Here is a 5,529-nt window from a genome sequence, read left to right on the forward strand (position 1 = left end):
ATAGTTTACTGAAGATGTCATCATTCATGAATTTCCTGTAATTAAAGCATCTGTGAGATTTAAACATCTGGAGTCCTTTGTCATGTTCTATTTCTTAATTTTTTCTCCTTCCTTCTCCCTCTCCCCAGCCCCATTCCTTGATATGAATTTGTGTTAAGGGACTACAAAATACAGCTTGCCTGCTGAGACTTGACAGTGTCCCAGCATCTGACTCATGAGTCAGCTTCTTCCTAAAGTACCATGCCCTGCTGGATGGAAAACAAAGAATTTTTTCAATTATTTTTAATGATTTTAAAAATATATGACAATGTAAGACATTCAGAAAGTAATTAAATAGGCAGTATATGGCAGCAGAAATACTGCAAGGGAAAGACAAAATATTTTCTTATGCTACATTTAACATAAGATATGTAATTAAAATAGAAAACTTAAAAAATCTCCAAGGTGAAATAGCAGGTGATTTTAATTAGGTGACATTAAATCATATGTATGTATGATATACATATATAAACATAATCATATGTCTATACAATAAACATAATATATATTACTTATTTGTATGTGTGTATGTCTATACATACATACATATACTTCTTCAGAGTTTGATATTGACTGTTGCTTCTTGTTTCAAATTAGTGGCATTTGACATTCAAAAAAGCAATGATGTGTCATCTCAACCAAAAAGCTTTACCCCTAAGATCTCTATTCACCTTCAACATATTCTTTTTTTAAATTCAATGTGTGACAATGGAATGCTGTGAGGATTTTCATTACTCTCTTACACAAGGCAATATTGAGCTGAATAATGAGGAATCTAGATGAAGGTCCTGGATTTAAAGGAGACAAAAGCTAGTCAGAAACAGATTTTATGAATTTTATATCCATTATTCAGATGATTTCTACAATAGTAAATATTTTTAAAATAATCACACCTATATAAGAAAAGTAAAATCACCATCAGCTCATTATCTTGGAACATGAGGAAGGGTATACTTTTATGTAAAAAATTATAACAACTATAAATATCAGGATAAAATAAAAAATTGTGTAATGAAAAATCTACACTAATCAGCAGATTTTAAAGGAACATAGAGATTTCCTCAACTATTATCTAGCTTACTTACAATTTCTATCTAATATACAAAATTCTCCATAGAACATCTCTAGTGTGTTATCCTTACCAGAAATTTCAAGATTCCACTTTTTCAGTACAGAGAGGAAATGCTTACCTGTGTGAGTCACACATAGTGGGTGTGCCTTTAAAGCCTTTAAGAAGACAGTCTAATGATCCATTCTTGTTTTTAAGAAGCCACCTTGAAAGTAACTTTTCAGCAAAATTTTTGACATATTTTATCTTAGCTTCCTATTGTTTCATTTATATTGACCTCAGACCTTCCTAAATAGTTGGGTTTTGAGAAACACTAGTGTAAAGGCAGCATACCTGCAAAGGCATTTATAGGATTCCAGGAATGGTGAGATGGCTTCATGTTAGGGGCTACAAGCTATTCTCCTTTTAAAATCTTCTATCATCACAAAAAATTTATCTTAGTCACTGTCTATGAGAATACAAACAACTCAAACTATTTTCCCTTTTCATATAATCCATAGCACTTGGACATTACTGAGGAACAGCTAGAAAAATAGTATGAAGGCAAATGAAGTTCTCTAAGCAGCCTTCCGTTTCTACTACTCTATGAAAAATATGTAAGGTAATTGTGGACTTGTAGCCCCATATGTGCCTAGGGGTAGAGAATGATGTAGTAAGTACAAGGATGTATCTCATTGGGACACTATGCCAATACAGTGTCTGATGTGTGGAACAGCCTGGGGAGAGCTAGAACTAGGCAGGATGGGAATGTTTCCAAGGACATTATGTGATTAGGATAATTTGAAGGGGTGAAATATATTTTGAATTATTTCCTAGGTGGGAGATAAACACAGATGTTAACTTATTCACAGTCAATGAGAGAAATCTAGAGGCCAGGAGAAAGGAATTAGTACAGTGGGAATCTAGTTATGGTTGGGGGGGGGTAACCATTGCAGGAAGAGAGAGTAGGATGTCTGATCAGAAAATATGAGAAATCAATGAAATGCAGAAAAGTTCTCATCAGGGTTCATGACTATTGCTCTGAGACCTTGGTGGCCAATTGACATTATCTGTACTTTAAGTGCAAAAAATTTTATTGATATCTTCTTAATTCCCTAAGAATGGGGGTGGGTGTAGATATCTTCATACTGCTACATAAATTCATAAGATTCCAAACTCAAAGTCACCTGAAAGAATCACTTTACAGATGGGGAAAATAAGGCCCAGAGATATGAAGTCACTTAAGCAATGTTAGAAAGTTCATTTGACAAAAGGATTGGGATTCAAACCCAAGTTCTTTGTTTCTGAAGCTAGTGTTCTTTCTACTATACTTTCTTGTATCTCCTTGGACGTCTCAAATAAGCTATACTTTTCTTTTTTTTTTATTTAAACATTATTTTATTTGGTCATTTTCATACATTGTTCATTGGAAACAAAGATCGTTTTCTTTTCCTCCCCTCCCCCCCCCCGCCTTTCCCTCTCCCATAGCCGACACATGATTCCACTGGTTATCACATGTGTTCTTGACTCGAACCCATTTCCCTGTTGTTGGAATTTGCATTATAGTGTTCATTTAGAGTCTTTCCTCAGTCTTATCTCCTCCAACCCTGTAGTCAAGCAGTTGTTTTTCATCAGTGTTTTTACTCCCACAGTTTATCCTCTGCTTGTGGGTAGTATTTTTTTTTAGATCCCTGCAGATTGTTCAGGGAAATTGCATTGATACTAATGGAGAAGTCTATCACTTTCGATTGTACCACAATGTATCAGTCTCTGTGTATAATGTTTTCCTGGTTCTGCTCCTTTCGCTCTGCATCACTTCATGGAGGTTGTTCCAGTCTCCATGGAATTCCTCCACTTTATTATTCCTTTGAGCACAATAGTATTCCATCACCAACATATACCACAATTTGTTCAGCCATTCCCCAATTGATGGGCATCCCCTCATTTTCCAATTTTTGGACACCACAAAGAGCACAGCTATGAATATTCTTGTACAAGTCTTTTTGTCCATTATCCCTTTGGGGTACAAGCCCAGCAGTGCTATGGCTGGATCAAAGGGCAAACAATCTTTTATCGCCCTTTGGACATAGTTCCAAATTGCCCTCCAGAATGGTTGGATCAATTCACAACTCCACCAGCAATGAATTAATGTCCCCACTTTGCCACATCCCCTCCAGCATTCATTACTTTGCATAGCTGTCATGTTAGCCAATCTGCTAGGTGTGAGGTGATACCTCAGAGTTGTTTTGATTTGCATCTCTCTGATTATAAGAGATGTAGAGCACTTTTTCATGTGCTTATTAATAGTTTTGATTTCTTTGGCTGAGAACTGCCTGTTCATGTCCCTTGCCCATTTTTCAATTGGAGAATGGCTTGATTTTTTATACAATTGATTTAGTTCTTTATAAATTTGAGTAATTAAACCTTTGTCAGAGGTTTTTATGAAGATTGTTTCCCAATTTGTTGCTACCCTTCTGATTTTAGTTACATTGGTTTTGTTTGTACAAAAACTTTTCAATTTGATGTAATCCAGATTATTTATTTTGCATTTTGTAACTCTTTCTAATTCTTGCTTGGTTTTGAAGTATTTCCCTTCCCAAAGGTCTGACATGTATACTATTCTGTGTTCACCTAATTTTCTTATAGTTTCCTTCTTTATGTTCAAGTCATTCACCCATTTTGAATTTATCTTGGTATAAGGTGTGAGGTGTTGATCTAAGCCTAATCTTTCCCACACTGTCCTCCAATTTTCCCAGCAGTTTTTATGAAATAGTGGATTTTTGTCCCAACAGCTGGGATCTTTGGGTTTGTCATATACTGTCATGCTGAGGTTGCTTGCCCCTAGTCTATTCCACTGATCCTCCTTTCTGTCTCTTAGCCAGTAAAAAATTGTTTTGATGACCTCTGCTTTGTAATATAGTCTGAGATCTGGGACTGCAAGACCCCATTCCTTTGTATTTTTTTTTCATTATTTCCCTGGATATCCTTGATCTTTTGTTCTTCCAAATGAACTTTGTTATGGTTTTTTCTAAATCAGTAAAAAAAAATTTTTGGAAGTTCCATGGGTATGGCACTAAATAGATAGATGAGTTTGGGTAGGATGGTCATTTTTATTATATTGGCTAGTCCTACCCATGAGCAGTTAATGTTCTTCCAATTGTTCAAGTCTAGTTTTAGTTGTGTGGAAAGTGTTTTGTAGTTGTGTTCATATAGATCCTGTGTTTGTCTCGGGAGATAGATTCCTAAGTATTTTATTTTGTCTATGGTAATTTTGAATGGGATTTCTCTTTCTAGTTCTTGCTGCTGAGCTGTGTTGGAATTATATAGAAAGGCTGATGACTTATGTGGATTTATTTTGTATCCTGCAACTTTACTAAAGTTGTTGATTATTTGATTAGCTTTTTGGTTGAATCTCTAGGATTCTTTAAGTAGACCATCATGTCATCTGCAAAAAGCGATAATTTGGTCTCCTCCTTGCCTATTTTGATGCCTTCAATTTCTTTTTCTTCTCTAATTGCTACTGCTAGTGTTTCTAATACAATGTAAAATAATAGAGGTGATAATGGGCATCCTTGTTTCACTCCTGATCTTAATGGGAATGGATTGAGTTTATCCCCATTGCAGATGATATTAGCTGATGGTTTTAGATATATACTGTTTATTATTTTTAGGAATGACCCTTCTATTCCTATGCTTTCTAGTGTTTTTAATAGGAATGGGTGTTGTATTTTATCAAAGGCTTTTTCTGCATCTATTGAGATAATCATGTGGTTCTTGTTGGTTTTCTTGTTGATGTGGTCAATTATGTGGATAGTTTTCCTAATGTTGAACCAGCCCTGCATCCCTGGTATAAATCCTACTTGATCGTGGTGGATGACCCTTCTAATCACTTGCTGGAGTCTTTTTACTAGTATCCTATTTAAGATTTTTGCATCTATATTCATTAGGGAGATTGGTCTATAATTTTCTTTCTCTGTTTTTGGCCTGCCTGGTTTTGGAATCAGTACCATGCTTGTGTCATGAAAGGAGTTTGGTAGAACTCCCTCTTTGCTTATTATGTCAAATAGTTTGTATAGTATTGGGATTAACTGTTCTCTGAATGTTTGATAGAATTCGCTGGTGAATCCATCAGGCCCTGGGGATTTTTTCTTAGGAAGTTCTTTGATGGCCTGTTGGATTTCTTTTTCTGATATGGGATTATTTAAGAAAACTATTTCTTCTTCTGTTAATCTAGGCAATTTATATTTTTGTAAATATTCATCCATATTACCTAGGTTGGTATATTCATTGCTATATAGTTGGGCAAAGTAGTTTTTAATGATTGCCTTAATTTCCTCTTCATTGGAGGTGAGATCCCCCTTTTCATCCTTGATGCTGTTAATTTGCCTTTCTTCTTTCCTTTTTTTAATTAAATTAACCAGTACTTTGTCTATTTTGTCTGT

Source organism: Monodelphis domestica, chromosome 2, assembly GCF_027887165.1.
Source record: "Monodelphis domestica isolate mMonDom1 chromosome 2, mMonDom1.pri, whole genome shotgun sequence".
NCBI classification, from domain to species: Eukaryota; Metazoa; Chordata; class Mammalia; order Didelphimorphia; family Didelphidae; genus Monodelphis; species Monodelphis domestica.